This window comes from Panthera tigris, chromosome A1 (assembly GCF_018350195.1).
Source record: "Panthera tigris isolate Pti1 chromosome A1, P.tigris_Pti1_mat1.1, whole genome shotgun sequence".
Lineage (NCBI taxonomy): Eukaryota > Metazoa > Chordata > Mammalia > Carnivora > Felidae > Panthera > Panthera tigris.
In genome coordinates this window covers 36,382,193-36,405,773 of record NC_056660.1, presented here as the reverse complement: position 1 = coordinate 36,405,773, position 23,581 = coordinate 36,382,193, and the positions used below count along the sequence as shown (strand labels likewise).

General features: G+C 37.1%; 1 long non-coding RNA gene across 1 annotated transcript in view; it reads right to left on the bottom strand.

Moving 5' to 3' along the window:
• The window catches only part of LOC122230986, a 47,569-nt gene extending 35,374 nt beyond the window's left edge, over nt 1-12,195 (bottom strand). Inside the window, exons 1-2 of the long non-coding RNA XR_006208054.1 lie at nt 12,096-12,195; nt 2,396-2,438 (exon numbers count right to left, since the gene is read on the bottom strand). This is a non-coding gene — a long non-coding RNA (uncharacterized LOC122230986). The remainder of the gene's footprint in view (nt 1-2,395; nt 2,439-12,095) is intronic.
• Between the last annotated feature and the right edge of the window lie 11,386 nt (nt 12,196-23,581).

Sequence of the window (23,581 nt, the reverse complement as noted above, 5' to 3'; positions counted from 1 at the left end):
TTTTTTTTTAATGTCTATTTATTTTTGAGAAAGAGAGAGACAGAGCATGAGCAGGAGAGGGGCAAAGAAAGTGGGAGATAAAGAATCTGAAGCAGAGTCCAGCCTCCACACTGTCAGCACAGAACCCAACACAGGGCTCAAACTCACGAACCACGAGATCATGACTTAAGCCAAAATCAGATGATTAACTGACTGAGCCACCCAGGGGCCCCAAAGCTGATTCAGTTCTTAAGAGAACTGCAACACCAAAAGAGTCATGAATCTAGACGAAGAGAGACTGTGACTATTTGATAACTGAGATGTTCCTTTGAGTTCAGTGAGGAGAAAGCCGACTAAGAAAGCTGCTCAGTCCTCAAGCATAGCGTACATACTCTCCAATTACTTCACTAGCATGACAGAAGAACATAAATGAAAACGGAGGGGCCTCCAAGAGAATGGAGTCAAGTGTCCCAAGAGTCATGTAGAGCAATGTACGGGGGCATGAGCGAGAACTATTCCCAACTTCGCGTTAGGGGTCCCCATCACACATCCCAACATGATTTCAGAATTGTTATGGTCAGTGACTTCTTGTGCCTTCCACTCTTTTCTTTTTCAGATGGAGCTATTTGTCATATGCAGTCCCTATTCTTCTACCGACTATGTAGGAGAATATGGGGGGTGAAGGAGTGACTTGTTTTTGTGTGTTTCTTTCTTTTCTAATAAATCTCCCGCTCAAGAAAGACCATACCAGCAGCTGATGTGGAAACTGTCATATAATCCCAGACTTTGAGCCTAATAGGACGGAACTTTTAGATTGTCTCTATTAGAGAAGAACTCTATCATTTCATGTATTTTAGGTGCAGAAGGGAGATGAGTGAACTTTTGTGACCATGTAGTAGGCTAAGACAGAGTTTATTACAGTTTCCAAATATTTTATGCCCCTCCCTGTGGAACAGTTGTACTGCCTTGCCTTGTTGATGTCAGGCATGCTTACGTGACTTGTTTAGACAGTAAAATATGAGTCCAAGTAAAATATGCCACTTCTGAGGAGAAGCTTTAAGAGACACTGTAAATCTAGCGAGTCTCTTCTTTCTCTCTGCCACAAGCCCTGCAACGCTGCACAGAGGGGCTGCTTTGTCAGCTTAGTAGAGACACTGTGAAACTGAGCTGTAGATGATGAATGACCCACGATTAAGATGTAACACAAGCAAGCAATGAAGCTTTGTGGTTGTGTAAACTACTCTAGTTGTGACTGTGGGGTTGGATGTTACTTCAGGTACAATATCCTAAGCTTATGCAGTAGAGGTCAAAGAAAAATGACTGGTGACCACTGTCCCTACTAGAATGACCCAACGCTATTAGATATGTTTGATTACTTCAGTTTAATAAAAGGCTCTGACCAAAGGACAATGTAAAAATTACTCCATGTTCATGTGTGGTTTAGAATGTTTGTGATGGGTGCTAAATTTTGTATTTAAGAACAGCTGCAAGAAACTTCCACATAGTACTAGATGAGCCCAGAGAGAAAGCAATCATTCACTTGGGCAAAAAATTTTTTAATAACAAAAGATGAGATATAATCTGTGCTCCAATCTGGTGAAATGTTAGAGTCACAATTCTTCCATAACAAATGGTAGATGTCCAATATGACACAGAGAAGAAAATAAATGAGGCTTTGACATCACAATCATGTATTTAATGATCATATTGTGTAAAAGGCTAATATCCATGAACCAACATGACTTATTTCCGATAGCGCCATCACATATTTCTAAAGCACAACCACAAAGCTAATCCTTACAACTCGTTCACACAGCAGAAGTCTGGACTTGTAATAATCAAGCTCCATACACATACATGTCAAAACCACGGTGGTGAGTATCTGGCTCAGAGAAGGCAGCGCTATGGATTATATCACAAGGAATGCTTGCTCCCTCACTGAAACACCTGAGTAAAAGTAAAATTATGACGACAGGAACATCAAGTGTGTTCTTAAAAACAAAAAAATTTCCTAAAGTCCCCATAAAGACAATCATGGGAGCCAGGAAGGCAGTCCCATCCTCTCGTTGATGTTGAGGGGGAAGGGGCTGATAAGGGTCTGAGATTGCTGCTGCTGCTGCTGCAGATGAGGCTGGTGCTGCCACTGCTGTTACTAGTGTTTCTGTTTTAGGTCCAGATCTTACTCCTCTACCCACTGTTTCACTGAGCTGCTGCCCATTGTCTACAGGCTTTGTGCTGTGTTTAAACAAAGGCTATGCTTTGAAGAGACTGAATAAGAAGCAAAGTAGCAATGACTTTTGGACTTTGGATTGTATGCTCCTCAAACTCAACAACATGCTTTGAGCACTGTGCACAGAGGCTCGAAGGCATGCCTTTGAAAATGCAAAATGATTTCAATATTGCTCCTATAACTCACCTGAGGAGGTGGTAAGTGTTGAAGCTTGCCTCCAGATGCTCACCTACAGAGAAGAAACTGACAATGAGTAATACAAAAGCTGCCAAGAATAGGAAGCACAAAAGAGAGTGGCTTTTATTAATGACGTATAAACTTAATTAGACCTTCCCTTCCAACTAAATATTAGTAAGAATACTACGCTCAACCTATAATATGCAACAAGATTCCCAAATACTATACTATTACACATTTTTAATACTATGATATGTTGCATAGATAGAAAATATTTTATGGCACTGTGACATGAAAAATACCAATTATTTTAGCTGGTAAAATAGGAGTCACAAACTTAACTGTAGGAATAAGATAATAACTTAAATAAATAACTTAAATACTCTGTGAATAGCAATAATCTGTGGGCCCAATGAAACATACCTGCTGGACAGACTGGTCCAAAGACCCACATTTCCAGCCTGGGCTAGTCTATTTGATCCCCTTCACTCTATAGCCCTCTCTGAGATACCAAAGGAAAACACCAATGAAAGGGAGTTGTTTTAACCTGAAACTATAAAGGAAAAATATGTATTTTGTCATCAAGTACCAAGACTATAGTAAGATTCCTCTTTTACAAATAAATGTATATAATGGGTTAATCTTTTGAAGATATTCTTAAATTTCAACTAGAAACTGAATATTATTTTACAGAACTATTTTGCGGGAAGCATAATGTGATGGGAAGTACACATAACTGGGATTTAAGAGACCCAGATTCTAGGCCTTGGCTCCACTATGTCGCTTTCCAGAGGAAACAGGTGGGGTTTGACTCTGAAAGATAAAATGAAAGACAAAAGTGGCTAATTTTCTTCTTCTTCTTTTCCTTTTTTTAAATTTCAGAGAGAGAGAGGGAAAGCACACGATCAGAGGAGAGGAGCAGTGTGGGAGGGAGAGAGAGAATCCTAAGCAGGCTCCACACTCAGCGTGAAGCTGAACACAGGGCTTGATCCCACGACCCTGGGATCATGACCTGAGCCAAAATCGAGAGTCGGACACTCAACCAACTGAGTCACCCAGGCGCCCCATGACAAATTTTCTTTAATTAGAGGGTTTTTTCCTTTGTTTATTGGGTAATTGTTCATTGAACGGTTACTGCAGCGAGTGAACTTCCATGGGTTGGGGTGGATCAGGGCAGAGGATTCAGGACAATGGACCGATCCAGAGTTAATAGTTTCCTAGGGTCCTATCAAACTCATGAGGAAATTATAAAACTCAGTGTGATTGGGATATAGGTGAGTAAATGGTGAAAATACCTTAGAAAACAAGATTGGTGGTGGCTCTCTTCAAATCTTTGAATGGCTTACAGGAGATGAAGATTTTAAACCTACGTATGTAGTGCCCAGGGACAGATTTCATAGGAAGGTGGGGTATTCAAAGGGGGACTTGAGTAGTCGGCCTCAACTCCATTCATTTCCCACCATGGGCAGTGTACGTCATCATTCACAGGTTCCGAATCTGCGAGTTCACCTACTTGCTAAAATTTATTTGTAGCCCCAAAATCAATGCTCGCACTGATTCCACAGTCATGGTCACTCATTGGCATGTTCACGCAGAGAGCTGTGAAAAACTGAAGTCATCTGCCGCACACGTTCCCAGCTGAAATGGAACAAGGAACCTACGGCCTTTTTGTTTCAGCTCTTTTACTGTAAACAAGTATTCTTTTCTCAGTCTATTTCATGCCACATATTTCATATTTTCATGCTTTATGATGGTGATTTTGCTGTTAAAATGGCTCCCCAAACACAGTACCGAAGTGCTCTCTAGTGTTCCTAAGCACAAGAAGGCTGTGATGTGTCCCATGGAGAAAATACACATATTAAATAACCCTCCTGGGTTATAGTGCTTTTGGCTATGAGTTAAATGTTAATGAATCAACAATACATATTAAATAAGGTATCTTTAAACAGAAACACACAAGCAGAGCCTGGGTGGCTCAGTTGGTTGAGCATCCAACTCTTGATTTTGGCTCAGGTCATGATCTCATGGTTCATGAGTTCAATCCCCGCATCTGGCACAGAGCCTGCTTTGGATTCTCTCTCTCCCTCTCTCTCTTCCCCTCCTCCGGCTCATGCTCTCTCCCTATCTCAAAATAAATAAATAAGTTTAAAAAATTATTAAACAGAAACATACATAAAAGAAAACTATGCAATGACCATTTAACAAAAATGTGACCAGAGGCTGGAAGGAACCTGTCCCTGTATTTCCCTTAGGGGCACTGATTCAGTGTTCAGGGTGACTTTATAAAACATAACTACCACAAATAACAAGAAGTGTTAAATGGCAATTTTATTATCTCTTAAGAATAATGTCATAGAAAGGTTTCATATATCAGATCAAAGAACAGCAAAGAAGCCACACAGTGACCTTTCCAACCTCAAATTCTAATACTTAGTGAAAAATTGATTCAAGCCTCAGATGGGCAGTTAGATTAAATAATTTTCCCCTTTGAGCTCCCCCAAATTCCCTAATTCACCAATTGGTCAGAGGGCTGATTCAGTCTCAGATTCCACTTTTATATAATATGAGTGTTGGAAAAAATAATACCTTGGATTTCTTCCTAGCTCCAAAGTTTCATTATTGAAGAAAAAGATTTTCTTAACATTCTTCTGGAAAAATACACATTTTGTCATTAAGTACCTTGACCATAAAGATTTCTCTTTTAAACATCAAATTCTATTCCATATTTTTCTTACTTTCTACTCAGTATTTCATCTGTACAAATTTTCCTCTATAGAAACTTGCATTTCCTATTTATGATCTTCTTTTTTAAGTTGGTTACTATCTTTAATTCACTGGTATAGGAAAAGACTCTCAAAGTTTTCCTACATATCAAACATTCCATACTTCTAAGGAAGGACCCAAATCTCTTTGCCTTCCCCAGGCTACCTTTGCTCATTCTAAAGAACTAGATTCAGAATGTTGTAATGGATAATGTGCCATGGACCTTGATCTTAAACCAAACAGGTAATAAGCTTACAAAAAACCTACAGAGCATCTCTACCGAAGTGAAAACAGCCTTGGAGTAACAAATCTTATTTTCCTATAACCCTATCTTTAGGACAAGCACCTTAACCTCTTGAGTGGTTCCCTCGAAAAAACTCAGAACACATCTACGACAATTGTGACCACTTTTAAAGCAATTCATAGCTAGGTTGGCAGCAGTAAACCATGAATCTGCCTGAACTGGGTAAGAACACAGTCCATTAAGTGATAACATCTGGACAGCAGCCAGGTTATCCATTTTCCTTATTCCCAAGGGGGTTAAAACACAGATCTGAAATTGTGTAATTATCTGCATAATTTAATATTATACATCTCATACAAAGAAGAAATGGGCTTGTAGGTGTGAGTGCCTTTGAAGAAGACAAAGCAATACACAATGAAGAAAGATGCAAAACAGGAAAGGGAGAAAAAAATACAACAGAGAGGGAATACTGTATCATAATTAATAGGATAGAAGAATAAATACAATAATTTAAATAAAGCAACTCAAATTGGTGCAGCCATGTTTGTCTTCCCCATTAAGCTCTGTATATCTTGGTGATAATGATACCATTAAGTACCTCTGAGTATCTTAATGATAACTACATCATTTGAGATAGTAGGATTTAATCATATGTGGATTCATAAACATGGTGCCTAGATTGTAGAAGCCTGTTAATAAATGTTGAGTTTAACTGAATTGAAGGCTTTTATTATTTTGGTTACTCATATCACTACTTTTCAAAAAATTATGACACTCTCAAAGGAAGCATCAGGGTCTCTTAGATTAGAGCACGTGAGTGGCCTATTGTCAATCCAGAATGCCTTACCAGCCTGGGGTGAATGGAAGGGTGAAAAATACTAGTGAAAATGTAAACAGAAATATACCACCCTTTCTTCCCTAAAATAAGATTTCTTGATTTATCCTTAAATGTGCCAAAATATATTTGCCTTCACCTAGAAGCTTCAACAGATTGCTGAGAGAACATCAGTAAGTTTAATATCTTATTAAGCTAGTATAAAATCTAAGATTGACAGTTATAATTATTTTATTTTGTCATGAAATTATGATAGGAAACCTTTATATTGTGATCATGGACACCAGTAAAGTCCCCTACCTCATCTAAAACTAAGTTGTTTTATATCATGAACAAATTGTAAGGAAAGACTTTATCATCAAATTAATCTATTAATCTTATAAACAAAACTGAAAAGAGGATGATTACGTTGCTGTTCACATCACAGATTCACTTCATTATATTCAACAACAACTACTTATCCAATAGCTACTGTATACTTGGTGAGAGATTAGAAAGACTGGTAAATCATAATTCCTCCCCTCAGAGAGATTACAATCTTTTTGAAAATCTAAACAATTAAGTAGTGTGGATAATATAGTCTCATAAATACTGTACCAGAAGTAAGCATGGCATGTTGGGATGGGGAGGGATGGGTGCAAACATAGGGGAAACATAACCTAGCTTGGAGCAGTTAAAAAAGTAATGACCAGAAATGTTTTCTGTAGACTGCTGAGCCAAATATATTAAGACTATTGTATTTCAATTCTGCAAATTTGAAAATGTCTCACATGAAAGAGGTTGTTTATACACACACACATATACACATACACACACACACAAACATGCACATGCACACACTAGGCATCATAGCAAAGTTATCTTGTAAGACATTCTTTCAGTGCCCCTTGGCTAAACCAAATGTGACCTTTAATGATCCAGGTAAAGGTCTTATCCAGAGAGAATATTTCAAAAATCAACGTCCACTCTGTAAAATATAATTGATCTTCAATCTAGATCGACAGCAAACTCACACTTGCTGGGAAAGCTGATGATACCACTCCTATCAACACCGCTGGCCTTTTCTACTATAAAAAGTGCACCAGTGTACTATTTGCAAGGTCAAGAAAGTAATTTGCAGACTACACAAAAGAAGCATCACTTATAGAGGGAAGGAACAAAAACACCAGTAAAATAATTCCAGAAACTGTCATAGCAGCTTGCATCACCTGATATCTCGTAATCTTGAAAGTGATAATATTTAGATGATCCAGAGAAAGATGCCTCCAATTAATCTATTTACAGGTATCAATGGCCACAGTGCACAAGGTTTTCTATTATCATCCTTTATCCATAATTGGTAATAATATTATGCAAAGAGTTTTTATCCAAGACTATTTAGGCCAAAATGTATTATTCACATTTACAATGACAACACTGTTGATGTTACTGGGATTTATTATGAATATCTCTACTAGACCCTATATGACAGTAATACGACTGCTGTAAAAAAAATGGATTAAGGTCACAGAAATCAATTTCCAGTGCATAGGTGATTCTCAAATTTTGACACAAATCAAATTACTGCAAGACTAATCTAAACAAAGATTGCTCGCCTCTATCTCCAGATTTTCTGATTCAGTAGATCTAGGGTGAGATCCAAGGATCTGCACTTCCAAATTCCCAGGTGAGGTTAATTCTGCTAGTCTGGAGACTAGACTTGAAAATAAGCTACTCTAAAATAATACAACAATTGGGGCACCTGGGTGGCTCAATCTTAAGCATCTTACTTCGGTTCAGGTTATGATCTCTTGGTTTGTGGGTTTGAGCCCCATGCTGGGCTCTGTGTTGACAGCTCAGAGCCTGGAGCCTGTTTCAGATTCTGTGTTTCCCACTCTCTTTGCCCCTCCCCTGCTCACACTCTGTCCCTCTCTCTCAAAATTAAATAATAAAACATTAAACATAAATTAAATAGAATAAAATAACACAACTACTTAAAATTGCTAACAAATTTACAAATGTAGTCTCCAGAGCACATAACTGGCCAAACAGTAAAAGTAAATTAATAAGCTTATTAGGACATCATGAAAAATATTATAATACAGGCATTCCTAGGGCTCCTTAGAAAGACAGAGAAAAGTCATTTATATCACAGTGGGAAGAGTGTCAGAAAACATTCCTAAAGGAAGATGCTGTTAGGGTCATTTTGAAAGAAAGAATTACCGGGGCACCTGGGTGGCTCAGACTTTAAGCATCTGGCTTTGGCTCAGGTCATGGTCTCATGGTTTGTGATGTGAGCTCAAGCACTGCAACAGGTGAGTCCCGCTTCTCTCTCTCTCTCTGCCCCTTGCTCACTTGCACTCTCTCTCTCTCTCAAAAAGAGGAAGGAAGGAAGGAAGGAAAGAAGGAAGGAAGGAAGGATGGATTACTATGTAGGAGAGGAAGAATATTTTAGGTACAGAAAGTAATATATGAGAAGAGTCAGAGACCTCTGGGTTTGAACTTACTTGCATTTATTCTAAGTGTATCCATCATCAAGTTTTGTTATCCCTCAGTAAAATGAGTCTAAAAATAGCACTTTTACTATGTGGATCTGTTTTGTGATTACATGAGATAATATACATAAATGCAAAACTTGATGCCAGGTTCTGAGTATGTGCTCACTAAATGCTGGCTACTGATTGATTAAGATGAAGTGGTTATTGTTGGGTGTTTTGTTTTGTTTTGTTTTGTTTTCTACAAAGCAATAACATATTGCGACCCATGCCAGATGCTATATGTAGATCCTATGACTCATGTGCAAGGCAGTAAACGTTGAAGATAGAGAGTTATAGAATCTATTTTATGTGGAGCTTCCTGTGTGCTTAAGCCAAGTAGTTTGCAAGTGATCACAGAAGTTGTAAAAGTCCATTGAAGGGTTTTAAGCTGGGAAGCTGCAAGATCAGGTATGCATTCTAGAAGGTTCATTTCTGTAGATATATGACAGGTGAATTCATGGAATTTAGGCCATAAGCAGGAAGATCAGTTGGGGAGCCACTGAATAATCCAACCTAAACTCAGGCAACAACAATGATGAACTTGAAGAATAAAAAGTGGATTCAAGGGATACTTGCAATATACAGGAGAGTAAAGATGGCAGTTGGGTAAGATAGAATCATCAAAGACTACTTGCAAGTTTCTCTTAAAATTTAAAAAAGAAACACAAAGAAAACTCAAGGTTTTGATCAAAAATACACTTAAATCTATTTATATGTACATAGTGGGTTACACCAATTCTGCCAATTATCAAAGACACAACAGGAATGCAGAAGGCTAAGAAAAATGAACAAACAGATGTCATTATAAGTTCAGGAACTGCATAGAAATATCAACATTTCTTGTCTTAGAAATAAATCTTTGTAATTATATCTCAAATTCTAGCAACAAAATGAAGTGTTTCACATATCACTGTCAATGAACACTGAGTAACTGTACTTTAAAAAAAAAAAAGCACAAAAGAAAGTAATGTCAGACTTGACCTATCCTCGCACCCATCTTCTTCCTCTTGCCCCCACCAGCCCCAACCCTCACCATCACAATGGATGTCCCTGACATATGGATTTCTGTGTTCAACCATTTTGGCCTATCCCTATTTACAAGGATCATTGAATACTGCAAAAACTCTAGATGGCTTTCTCTTGCAAGGCTTCTTAATCTTTTTTAGGTCTGGGGCATTTTTGATGAGATGATAAAACTTACAGCTAAACTCTCTCCCCAAAGAGGGACTGGGTACAAAATCTGCATTCACAACTAAAGGTGTATAATCCCCATATGTGGAATTACTACTACAGGGAATAGAACATACACACATTACAAAGTGGACACAAGGCCACAGGATAAAACAATACAAAAACAGAAAGACTTTTGTTAAGTAGCTAAATCAAAATCCTCTAGGGCAAAGTTATGTAAGGTCCTAACAATGGATATAAGGGAACCGACTTAGAAAATAAACATCCCAAATGTGTTTTTTAACAACAAAATAAATTGTACACTGATATCAGGCAAGAGACCAAGGAAACACCTTGTAATAACACCGAGGGCAAAATTAAGTAACATGAATCGTAGATAACAGAAATTAGGCTGTGAAGTTTTAATTCTTCCTGTTTTTAGAAAATATGCTCCAAATAAAAGCCATAATTAAAACCTTCATAAAGATTACATTCTAAAGACTTTAATCATTAAGGACTCATTCCAAAGTATGTCTAGGGTAGAAAGAATATTTTAGAAAAGAAATTATCATTAGAAGTGATTCCTTTAGAATAAAATAGATTTACATTCGCTTCATATAACTAGAACCATTTCTATCCAAGTCAACACCACTGGAAAGAACCGAGATAAGAGCTGAGGAAAATTTTCATTAATATTTATTTAACTGTGAAACCCCATCAATCTCTTTCCCATCCCCCTCCTAGAACACCTTCCAGAAGATGACCCAAAAGCTGCTTCATCAATATATCCACTTCTCTCCATCATCCTCAGCACTACCATAGGCCTCTACCTAATTTTTTTTTTAAATATACATTCTCTTCAATAGATCACCACTCTTTTTGAGAGGTTCTATTGGTATAATAAACGTTAGACAGGAATGAATGAGGTAGGTCGTACATATTTCCCTCCACTTCTGTCACTTTATTCTTTACAACATACACATAAGTTTTTTAAGTGCATATCAGATTGTAGTTGAAGCATTGGAAATAGATGTAGGAAATACTAAAAGAGAAAAAGTTAAATTCTCTAGCAAACATTACTTTTCTTGTAGTCAAAGGGAACAGCATTTAGGAAGTAAAAATCTTTATAAAACATTCATTCCTCGTGAATATTCCCAGTTTCTAAATGTGCTCCCCTATCTTCAATGCTATCCCCATAAATACTCTACCAATTCCATACAGAACAGTCTTTCCATCTTTTAATCTCTGTCCTCTTTGAGGAAACTTCCCCACAAAATACAGTTATTGATTTCACTGCAACATTTCATCTCCCACGTCCACAAAGAACTGTTATGGGGTCAGCAAAAGAAGAGCCAAGGTGGCTTTGGTGACCAGGTTCTACAGAGCAGTCAGAACGTGAATGTCAGTCCAGCCCACCTGACATCTCTTCACCAGTGTGGTCTCAGGTAAGTGTACTTGTTTTTCCAGTTGTTAAAAGCAGGTAACATATTAATCTTCATACCTAGCAAAAACCACCCACATGCACACGCACGCGCGTGCGTACACACACACACACACACACACACACACAAACACACACCAATCCCCAAAGTAAAAATGATTATTCCTCAGAGACAGTACAATCCAGATCCGTAAGGAAAAAGAGAAGTATGTTTTTGTCTGATGATTTATATGGCTGCCAGTCTCGTTGTAGTTTTTATTTTATTCTATTTCATTTCATTTCATTTCATTTCATTTCATTTCATTTCATTTCATTTCATTTCATTATGCAGGACAGTGTATGTTCCTTTATTTATACCCCTACTTTCAAACTGTGCCCTCTCTGGCTTGATGAGGATAAAAACAAGGCTATTTTCTTGATTCACAAATGTTTAACATTCTGAAATAATCATTTTAGTCACTTTCAAAGGCCTGATTTAAAATCATGAACAAGGCATCTTTCTTGGTCCCGTTCTCAATTCACGTATGGGTTTAGGGAGTCACAGTGTCTATGTAGGTTTCATTACACTAACATTTTTTTTTAATTTTATCTAGCCATTATATTTAGATACAATGTCATTTCTTGGGATCAGTAACACAATAAACTTAATCTCCCTAGGATGGGCACATTATTTCGGTGTTTCTATATTCATTAGACCCTCCCCAGTTAATGTAAATGTACACATTTTCCAACATTCTCACCTTCTCTGAAGTACTTCATTCTCTCATTAATTGTATTTTCTTTCTGTCATGTGTTTGGAGAATTTGTCATCATCTCCTCTCCCCTCTTCCTCCAACTTTGGAAATCACTTCTGCAAACATTAATTTAAATAAAATGATTGCCAGAATTCTTCTTATGTTCACTAGTCTGTATAGATTAGTGAAATCATATTGGGTTGTGGCAAGGAAAGCAAAAGACAATTCACTTTTTCCAATCTTTTAATTAAAGAAAAGTATATAATTGAGGCTAGCAGGTTAATTATTTGCATGGATAAATGGTAAGAAATAAAAAAACACACTCACTTACTGGTTACTAGAAATTACTATCATAATTCAAATGGCAATAAGGGTAAGACATTTAATTTACAGGGATATTATATGTTTAGGAAAATTACTTTCTCAGTCACAAGCAAATGATTGAAACATAACTTTCAAGTGATATAAATGAAAAGGATATTAATAAATAAGAATCTTTTCAATCATTGTAAAAACTCTGAAATGTCTTTTTTATATGAGCAGATATTTCTTAAAAGTGTAAAAATTCCAAACTATTAATTGTGCTCTTTAATTACATAATATCTTATAATTCAAAATTCTCATATTTTGTGAAAGGAAAAATTGAACACTCTAATCAATTTTACATAAATTCCAACTGTTAGAATTAAATTCTCCAAATATAATGGAAGATAATCATAAAATAACCAAAATAAAAACTTAACCCCCAAATTTTAATTACCACAACTCAATCTTCATGTAAACTATATAGTTACATGACCATTGTTTGAAAGAACAATATTATTGTCAATTTCCAGCTTTTAAACACTAATTACCAAAAACTGACTCATCCCACATAAGCATGAAGATATTCATTTCTACATTAAAAACTTAATTGTTTGGCTTCCTGAATACTTCTATTTTAAAATTATGACTGTAACTGTATATACTAGCATACATTACTAATTCAATAGTGTCCTGAAATCTTCACCAGAAAGAAGAAAAAAGTGTCAAATGTATTTCAAAGCAAAGCTCAACTCTTATTTTTTAAAACAAGTAAGTGAAAAAGAGACATGTAGTCTCTTATATAGTTAGATTCTAATTCATAGTTAGTTATGCCTTTGAGCCCCACCATGTTGCCAGATTGGTTAATTGGGAAATTGCTGAATGATTTTTGCCAGGTGAATAACCAGCAAAACGTATAAAGGACCAGAGGTAAGTTAAATGCTAAGGCAAAACAGGCACTTGAATGGGATTTGTCAATTTGATCCCAGAAATACATAAGCAAAAGAAAAGCAGTTGATTGCAAGGAGCTGGGAAAAGAAAAAGTGTTTATTTCTAACCAAGAAATTCCACAATGGAAGAGTTACTGGACATCAATAAATATGTATCACTTCACTTACACTGGAATGGAAGTACTATACGTTTTTTAAAGGATAGAAAAGGCCAGTCCTGGAAAAATGTAATTAAGTGTGACTGCCCTGAGAAATTGTGTTATGTGTGGTAGTACCAATTCCTCCAAATGGAAGGTGAGCTGTTGTATTGAGGCATCAGTCAGAGCTCTATTATTTTTACACCAAATATGAAAAGTCCTGCTTAATTCTCCTAAAATCGCTGAGGTATCAATGACTATTTCTTATTCAAATCTTTGGGGACTTACTGAGTAAATCTATGTCTACATTATCTAAGCTGCAACTACTTGGGCTACCTGTTCTAGGGCTTTTCTTGTTCTAACACATCCTTCAAGGGCAATTCAAATAGCCTCTGATGTCACTACACTTACTGTAGTCTGCATTTTTAAAGAGTGCTAATAGAAAGATTTGTTTCCTAATATTGTTCTTGATGATGTCCGAAGCTGTGTTGACATTTTAGCTCTAAAGTTCATCAGGAACTTGAAAGAGATTAATCTAACCAAATATTAAAATATAAAGCTAGACCAATTTAAATAGTGAACTACCATCACAAAACTTAAAAGTTGTAGTTTCATTAGTATAAAATATCATGTAGAACTAGTATACCTTATCATAAATAAGACATTGATATAACGTTGACATAAAATAAAGCATCAAAAATCATCAAAGGGAGACTTCTGCTTTCAGAAAGATGAAACTGATATAATTTTACCATTCTTCCCACTAAATAAAACTAAAAAACATGGACTTTACATATAGAACTACATGATAGGACTGAAAGTTTAAGAGAAGAAGGCAGTCCAGCGAGGGACCTTGTGACCTAAGGAACAGCAAAGGTGAATCCCCTGAATTTCCTTCTTGCTTCACGTATTTCACATTTGGAGATGAAGAAGCTAGCAACTCAGAAGCATAAATGGATGAAAACAAAAAAGGCAAAACAAAAGTCTACTCTATCTAGCCAAAGGATTGGAAAGGGGCAGTCTGACAAGAAAGAAAAAGCATTTGGACAATTAAGACACTGCTACAACAAATACAAAAGAAAAAAAAATTATGACCCCACCTCTACTAGTGCCAACTAAACCTGAGTGGGGAGCCTAGAGTTTCACACTCCCCTCGCTGTAAAGAAGCAATAAATACATCACACCCTTCCAGGATGGTGTCAGAGAGAGCTGGATAGAAGGCGTGACATTCATCCTATTAGACAGTAACAAGCTTCTCCTCCAGCCAGAAATATCAGTGGAGACCACATGGGGAGGAAGGATTTCTACTCCCAACTGGAAGTAACAAGGATCCCCTCCAGCTCCCTGCTGGGGTGGTGTCAGAGAAGTCTAGTGGAGAGTCAACTTCCATTACCTCCCAGCAAAAAAAACAAGCATACACCCCATGGTGTCAGTGGAAATCAACTAGGAACAGTAATGAGGCATACTCATTACTTCATTCAAAGAAGTCACAAAGAAAATAAAAAATTTATATGAAATTAATGAAAACAGAAATAAAATAGGGGCATCCGGGTGACTCAGTTGGTTAAGTATCCGGCTCTTGGTTTCAGATCTCATGATCTCATGGCTGATGAGTTCAGTCAAGCCCCACATCAGGCTCCATCGCTGACAGCACAAAGCTTGCTTGTAATTCTCTCTCCCCCTCTCTCTCTGTCCCTCCCCCCACTTGCTCTGTCTCTCTAAATAAATTAAATAAATAAATAAATAAATAAATAAATAAATCTTTAAAGAAAAAAGAAAATAGTAATCAAACATACCAAAATTTGTATTGTACTATATGGCTAAACCAGTACTGAAAGGAAAATTTAAAGAACTAAATGTTTACAAATAGAGAAGAGTTGTAAAGTCTCAAGAATTTTAGTTCCCACCTCAAGAACCTAAATAAATAAATAAATAAATAAATAAATAAATAAATAAATAAAATAAACCTACAGCAAGAAAAAAGAAATTGAAATTGAAAACAGAAAGACAATAGAAAAAAAATCAAGTAAAAAGTTAAATATTTGAAAACATCATCAACATTCACAAAATTCCAGAAAACCTGACAAAAAGAAAATACACCTTACAATACTAGGATTGGAACAGTATAGAACTTGTAGATATCAGAAAGATGATAAGGGAATTCTATACACATCAATATAGAAATGGATCAATTCAATTTCTCAAAAAACAAAGCTACCACAACTCAGACAACATGAAATAGATAATTTGAATAGGTCTAACTAACTATTAAGGAAATTGAACTGATAATTTAAAAACTCCAAAAAGAGAACTCTCCTAGAACACATTATTTCACTGGTTAATTCAACCAAATATTTAAAGAAAAATTAACACCATTTCTATACAAGTTCTTCCAGAAAATAGAAGAGGAAAAAACACTTCTTGATTCAGTTCATGAAGCTATTACTCAGATATAAACCTAGAAAGTCAGTACAAAATAAGAAAACTACAGACCATTATTCCTCACAAATACTACAAACACAAAAATTCTTAACAAAAGTACTAGCAAATATAATCTGGCAATATGTAAAAAGAATCAGACACCATGACCAAATGGGGTTTATTTCAGGGATGCAAGGCTGGTTTAACCTACAAAAATAAATTAATGTAACTCATCACATCAACAGGCAAAAGAAGAAAAACCACATTATTGTATCAATTTATATATAAAAAGCATTTTACAAAACCAGAATTTTTAACATAAAAACTCTTGAGAGGGACACCTGAGTGGCTCAGTTGGTTGAACATCTGACTTAGGCTCAGGTCATGATCTCACAGTTCGTGGGTTTGAGCCCCATGTCAAGCTCTGTGCTGACAGCTCAGAGCCTGGAGCCTGTCTCTCTCTCTCTCTCTCTCTCTCTCTCTCTCTCTCTCTCTCTGTCTCTCTCTCTCTCTCTCTGTCTCTCTCTCTCTGCTTCTCCTCCACTTGTGCTCTCTCTTTCTCAAAAACAAATAAACATTAAAAAAAAAAAACTCTGAGGAAAAAAATTTCCTCAACTTGATAATAAGAATATAGAAAACACCTACTGCTCACATCCTCAATGGTGAAAGACAAAATTAATTTCATCTAAGATCAAGAAGAAGGCAAGAAAGAATGTCTGCTCTCACCATTCTTATTCAATATAGGGTTGGAAGTTTTAGCTAGTAAAATAAGGCATGTAAAAGAAATCAAGGGTATATAGATTGGAAAGAAGAAATAAAACTGTTCCTATTTGCAGATGACATGATTGTCTTCATAGAAAATTCTGAGGAATTTATAAAAACCTCCCAGAATTAATAAGTGAATCCAGTAAGGTTGCAGGATACAAGACAGGTGTTGAAAAATCAATTTTATTTCTATACATTAGAAATAAAAGAAGGGATATTTACTAAAGACCTATGGCTAGAGAAAGAAAGAAGTAAGGAGAAATTCAAGTCAGGAAAGGGAATATGGAGGCTAGTCCTCTAGCAAGATGGCTTAAAAGTAAAAGCATATCATCTGGAAGAGTATGAGAATAAAGAAACCAAGCACAGAGACATGTGCACATATCCTAGTGTAGATCTGTTTCTTAAAGTTATACCAGCTTTTTGTATCTTCTGTCTACTGCTCACCTCCTTACTATTGTCCTCAGCCTCTGGTAGGATACAGGTGCAGTAGTGGAGTAATACGGTATTTAGGGAATAAGTGAATTTTTCTGGTGGAATTTCAGGGACAAATCAAGGACAGTATATGCAAGCTAGTAGCAGTGAATCTCAGGAACACTCTTCTTATCAAAGAAAGGAAACTGGAAAGGTCACAATTCCAGCTGGTGCACGGCAAATGAGAAAATAATAATTGTGTTTATAATTTGCATTCAGATGGCAAATACAAGAAAACATGCCCTAAGGAAATCCTTTCCACATGTTGAATTATTAAAAAATGAAGTAAAATATTGATTCTAGGGCTAGGACAGGGCAAGGTTGAGTCATGTAAGTGTAGGGCTGGTTTCTCTCTTTACTTAAAATTTTGATATTTTGTTCAACTTGGACCTGTTTTGCATTAATTTTGATTGTTTTAACATTTTACATTTAAATACTTTCTCTTTTTTGAATTGTTTTAATGTTTGTTTATTTTTGAGAGAGCTTGAGCACGTGAGCGGGGGAGGGGCAGAGAGGGAAACAGAGCAGGCTCCATGCTGTAAGCACAAAGGCCAGCATAAAGGCCCAGGTGGGGCTCCAACCCACTGTGAGATTACGACTTGAGCTGAAGTCACACACTCAACCAACTGAGCCACCCAGGTGTCCCAAGAATTTATATTATCACAATAAATCCTCACATTTATTAAGTATGCATTAATAACTCCCAGTTATACACATTTGGAAATTTAGGGTCAGTCAAATACATTTTCTAAGGGCAAGAAGTTAGTAAGTGGAGGGGCATGGTTGGAGTCTACATCTATTTGAATTCAAAACTCTACAGGCTTACTTGACCTCTGCTCCACACCTACCTACTCATAGAGACAAGAGGGGATGAGAGTCAACAGGAGTTCAGAGTCAGGGCTTAAATGTAGAAATTTAGTGTTTGATTTCTGAAAATGTCTTTCTTATCCTTAAATGGTGTGCAACTAACCCACGTCCTCAAGTTGCAGACAACAAAAGCTTACGTGAATTTCAATAATTCATAGGTCATGTGTATTCACAAAGCTAAGGGATCATCCAATTACCCAACCACATAGAGACACAAATGTGGAACATAAGGAGAAATAAGAGTACAAGTTCCTAAGGCTTGTTCTGACCCCACCCTGATCAGAGATCTAAAGTGATCAATGTAACATCAGCCAGGGAGAGGTTCCCCAGACTGCCAAAGGCCTCTGAGGTTTGGGGTCTTCATTCTGTCGATTAAAGCACCTGCTAACACTCTGGGTATAGCAGGAAGAATGCAGACGTAGGAACTAGGAGATTGTTATGGGATGCTTTTTCTCTTTATATATTTCATGTCTGGACATAACAGTATAGCACACTGAAAGCCAAATGAGATCCTCTGGGGCTGACCAAATGAGCTCAATAACTCATCACAGTCCCCAAAGACAATTATTTTGTCTTTTCAGTCTATAACCTAAAGGGAGTGCTCCAGTAGAAATGTGAATAATTCTAAATAAAGCTATCCGAGAGCACATCCCTATGGTGCCAAAGGGAATTATTCTAAAGCATTTGTTACAAATACCCAGACAACAATAACAGTTGGTGCCAAAGCATTCTGGTTTTGTAGGGCTGGAGTTTAACTCACATCAGAATTTAGATTAATCACAATGTTAATTGTTAATGTAAACAGGCTTAGGTATCCTAGAATGGAAAGACTAGAGGATATAGCCTTCGTATCATTTCAATTAGACATTGTTTATATACAACAATAAAAGGTTAACCACTCATAATGCTTTGTTTTGGTAGCGAATTATAGGAGCTTAATAAATGTTCACTATCATAACAATAATGTCAATTTTAAAGTTTCTAGAAAATAAATATGTTTGAAATTAAAAGATAGATAGGGTGCTATATATTTTGCCTAAATCTTACTAAAAGATACTGATTCCCAACAGGCCACTTCTCTTTCCAAAAAGATCACCCTTAAAGAAAGATTCCCTTCTTAAATTTACTCTTAGAGGAAGGAATGGGGCAACAGATAAACAAAAAGACATGTAGCAGTGTACCTTGGAGAAGCACTAAATTCAGCCTAACCCCCACCCTCGCACCAATGAAATGCAAGCATTTTAAGGTGGCGTTTTATAAATAAAACACAAATTATAGCAAATATTCAGAGGTATGCCATTTTATCAAGGCCTGGGTACAACTGTTGCTAGGGAAACAGGGCTATAAGGAAAACCCATAGTCCACAGACATGACTAGCAGGGGATTCTGGTAGGAAAGTTGCACTCGGAGCAAAGTTCATAACCCCGGAGAGGGGTCGTTTACACTGTAGTCATTACAAATGGCAACTCTGTGAGTTGGGCAGTGTGCATCCTGCACAGCTGTGACCCTGGACACATGGTATCAGAAAACTAAACCACATGTAACAAGCACAGTTTTTTTAAGACTAAGGTATCTCCATTAGAGAAATGACTTGAGCCAGATAATCCAAGTCTGGCTGACAGGACAAACTATAGGCTCACTTTTTTCAAATCAGTATAAGAACATTAAGCCTTTTTCACAACTGTTAATAGAACTTACCTTAAAACTGCGGTTTCAGCCAGCTTTCATGACTAAAGTCTGTCCAGTTTGATCTCTACTGACCTTTCATCTCTGCTTCAAGTCTCACTTGTGTCACAGCCACCCATCACCTGATACCACGTCCATTCCAATTTAACAACTGCCTCCATCAGCCTGAGAACCCAGCCCACACCAAACCTTCCCCGGAGCAACCAGAGACAAGCAGTAGTGGGAGGAAGAGGAAGGAGACAAAAAATAAATATCAAATGCAATGTTTAGGGGCGCCTGTCCAACTATCAGTGCAGCGGCTGGTTGGGATTCTCTGTCCCTCTGCCCCTCCCCAAACTGCACTGTCTCTGTCTCTCTCAAAATAAATAAATAAACTAAAATAAATAAATAAATAAATGCAATGTTTAGAGATAGTTGAGATAAAAATAAAAATTTTTTATTCAATAGGTGCCAATTTTTTTTTGTTTTTTTAAAGTATCTATATTTCAGGGATGGGAGATTGCCATGCATTTCCTCATGCAAGAGTACAGATTTCAGCAAGAAATAATATTACATGGTGAACGAGCTTCAAAAAAAAAAGTACTTTGAACAGCTGAATAATTCTTACCACTGACACAATATAGGGTATTTCTCAGTGCCCAAAGCAAGGGCATTACAAAGAGGAAGAACAGTACAAGGTGAAGCTATAAGTAAACAGTTAGGTGAAACATACCAGAAGTTTTTTAAGCCTATTTTTTTTTCTCATCACTGATAGCTGTCTACCCAACCCTCAAACCCAAATGCCACCCTAAAAATTTCCCAACCTAGCCTGTTCCTTGAACTTCTGTTCATCTTGAAGTGCTTTTCAGAGCCTGCCTCTATGATCATCTACCACTGAATGCCATGGTCCACAGCACACCTCTGCTCAGACTGGGCTTCCTATCACAGACCTGACAGTCACTAGACCCTAAAAACTGAATATTAGTCTCATGTTTTTCTTCCTCATGTTTTCCTAGAGTTTCCTAGATAATGGGACCTGATTCCTTATAGGACTGCTGTACCCATTCCAATAGGAGGCTCCTTTCTCTCTAGACCACATTAAAGACAAACTGTTCACCATTAACTGCTGCCAAAGTAACCGTCAGTGTCAAGAGGGGGAATTTCCTTGTTTCCTGAAGCTCCCTGAAGTTAGAGTAGCAGAAACACGGAAAGAATTTGAAAAGCATTAAAATGCACTTCTCTCTTTCTTACTCAGTTCAAATGGACTGAAAGAAAGAGAACATTTATTTCCATGACTACTTCAGGTAAAGCCTCAAATCCTCTGGTTTCTCTAAAGTTTTTGCTTTTGTTTGAGAAATCGTACTGTCTTTCATCAATAAACCCATAAGGGTTTTAGAGCTCTGTAGTCCTTGTGAGCAATCCCACAATGATTTAATGTTATCTTCTGGGGTTTTTTCCTTACCTCAACAGCAATTCAGAATGGATTATAATGAATCCATTTTTGTTTCTAGGCCCAATTGCTTCACAAAATATGCTTTTAAAAGAAATCAAAATTATTTCAATGTTACAAAATTTTTTCTACACTTCTGTATAGGCCTGGAAAAAATCTTAAGGGTCCCTATCAGACAATTTTCTGGCCACAAGTAAGTCCATCTCAGAGAAATAAAGGTTTCATCTTCTTATAAAGGCTCACAAAGTGGAGATTCCACAGTCTTCTTCAGTTACCCCAAAATGTTGACAATTTTTAGTGTTGACAAATGCATTCTCATCTGTAGAGACTCATGTTCCAAACCTGTGCTGTTTATTCCTCAATTCTGAAGAGATGTTTCAGATGGATATTCACTTTTAATTCAATTCAATAATCATTTATTGAGCAACTCCTATATTCAGGCACTTTACTAAGCATCAAGGATACAGAAATGAAGGATACAATTCCAATCTTCAGGAAATTTGAAATCAGTTGTCGTTTTTTGAGAGAGAGACAGAGAGAGAGGGAGGGAAGAAGAAAGCGTGTACGTGCAAGTGAATGGGGGAGGGGCAGAGGGTGAGGGAGAGAGAATCTTAAGCAGGTTCAAGGCTCATTCTCACCACAGTGAGATCATGACCTGAGCCAAAATCAAGAGTCAGATGCTTAACCAACTGAGCCACCCAGGCGCCCCAAGAAATTTGAAATCTAATAAGACAGACAGACAGACAGACATGTAGACATTACAATAATGTTTGTTACAAAAGACGCTGGGCAATATTCAAAATATTTAACTGTTAGAACATGGACACCAATCCATCAAAATGGAGACCTACAAATAGAGGAGGATTCTGAAGGACCCTTTCTCAACTCTCATTGCAACTCTCATTTCTCATTGCAGAGAGATAGAAGAAATGTGGGAAAAAGGCAAAGATGCCTGGGAACAGAGGGAGTGACTTGGCAGGTCAAGGCACTGGCTATTTTACTACTGATACAAAAATATTTGTATTTTTGCTATTTTACAACTAGCATGGTCATTCTGGTACATAGAACTTAAAGATCAGCTTCAGAGAAAGGAACCATTCTTTTTTTTTTTTTTTTTAATTTTTTTTTTTAACGTTTATTTTATTTTTGAGACAGAGAGACAGAGCATGAATGGGGGAGAGGCATAGAGACAGGGAGACACAGAATCTGAAACAGGCTCCAGGCTCTGAGGTGTCAGCACAGAGTCCAACGCAGGGCTCGAACTCACGGACCGTGAGATCATGACCTGAGCCGAGGTCAGACGCTTAACCGACTGAGCCACCCAGGCGCCCCCGAAAGGAACCATTCTTAAAGGTAACCATGCATTAGAACCATTAGCCTAGTCCATGGATAATCACTGATGACTTCCTGTGATAGTCCTTAACACCATTTACATATTATTCTGGTTTCCTTCTTCCTACTTTCCTCCTTCCAAGTAGGAATGTACTTTCCACCTCTTTTGAGGCAAAACATAACCATGTGATCTGCTTGTGCCAGGAAAATGTAAGCAGAAGTCATGTGAAAGTGTTAAAAGACTTTAAGAGCCAGCAAAAGATTTGATTAGAGCCACATATCACCAACATACCCACTCAATGAACATGTAGCATAAACTAGAAATGTACTTTGTTGCCTTAAGCTCCTGAAATTCAGGGTTGTTTATAAGTGACATCTACTTAATGTATTCTGATTGATGCAATAACTGAATTTAATTTTGTAGAACAAATCAAATTTGGCCAGAAGGAAAGGGAGGAATGGTAATTCTAAGCAGAGGGATAGCAGGAACAAAGAGTATTTCTGATCAACATGATGACAAAGAATAATTTAAAATACAGGTAGAATTTTGTCATAAAGTAGCTTGTATGGGATTCCAAGAAATATAGACTTAATATTACAGGCAGGATTGAGGAGGTAATGACGAAAAGGGCCTTAACATTCCCCTCAATGTGGTTAACCTTTAGACAGATTTCTTCTTGACTAGGCCCCTGACCTCCCTTTTCTTAGAGCATTTATTTTAGAAAACTTGCAATTGTAAATTATTTCTTTGCTCCTTTGAGATGTAAATTTCTCCAAGCCTCTGGTCAGTTTCAAAGGGAGTATGTCTTTTTCAAGGGCCTAGGAGCCATCTCTTTGAAATGTAATCCTAAAGAAAGATAGTGCTCCTATCCCTCAATCTCTGTGGGAGGGTAGGAGTCTAACCTGGTGGGCCACAATTAGCAAACACAGATGGCCTAATCACACAGACCACCTCCTACTCACATCCTCCAGTACTTTTCCACCAGCTTACCTTACTGCCTATAAACTCTCCTGCCTTCTGTTTTGGCAGAGTTAAATTCAATCTCTCCTCACACTGCAATAGTCTTGAATAAAGTCTTCCTTGTTAGCATCCACTGTGATTTTTCTTTGACAGTAGGAACAAAATGAAGA